Genomic DNA, 632 nt, shown 5'->3' on the forward strand with positions numbered 1-632 from the left:
GGTATGGGGAATAGTCATCCAGCTGCTGCCAGCACCTGCACTGCTGCACTGGCTTCTCTCCTCAGGAGTAGGCAAATTAAGGTAACAGAAAAGGACATAACTAAGGTTTTAGATGAAGTACTAGATCTTGCCCCCTGGTTTACAGATACTTATTGCTGGGATCCTGAACAATGGGCTTGCATTTTATTCTTGGCCTGGCGTAGAGAAGTCAGGGAGGGACGCCCACAGTCTGGGCTCTTCTACCCCATTGCGACAGCCATTCTGGCGTCCCTTCATGGGTTTCCCCCAAAGTGCCTAAACAGGACAATCCCCTATTTAAGGAGAGAGATGAGCAAATACAACAACAGGACGCTGGGGATGGCCTGTCCCAGGCATTTCCAGTTAAAACAAAACTAACGGATTCTTGTTCTGATAAAACTATGACTGTTAATGATGCTATTAAAATATGAGGAATTGGGGTTTGAGAGCTCCCTTGATGAAAAACAAGAAGTTAAGATGGCCTCTGCTCTGCCATTATGAGGCAGTGGCTACCCTCCTCCATCTTATACTGGCTTTAAGGAAGTTTCCCCCCAGTCCATCTATCCCTCCCTCCCAGAGGAGGGCTGGAAGCCCCTCCCACCTAGGCCCCTCTT

The sequence above is a fragment of the Nannospalax galili genome, unplaced genomic scaffold (genome assembly GCF_000622305.1).
Source record: "Nannospalax galili isolate Female #2095 unplaced genomic scaffold, S.galili_v1.0 scaffold1117, whole genome shotgun sequence".
Lineage (NCBI taxonomy): Eukaryota > Metazoa > Chordata > Mammalia > Rodentia > Spalacidae > Nannospalax > Nannospalax galili.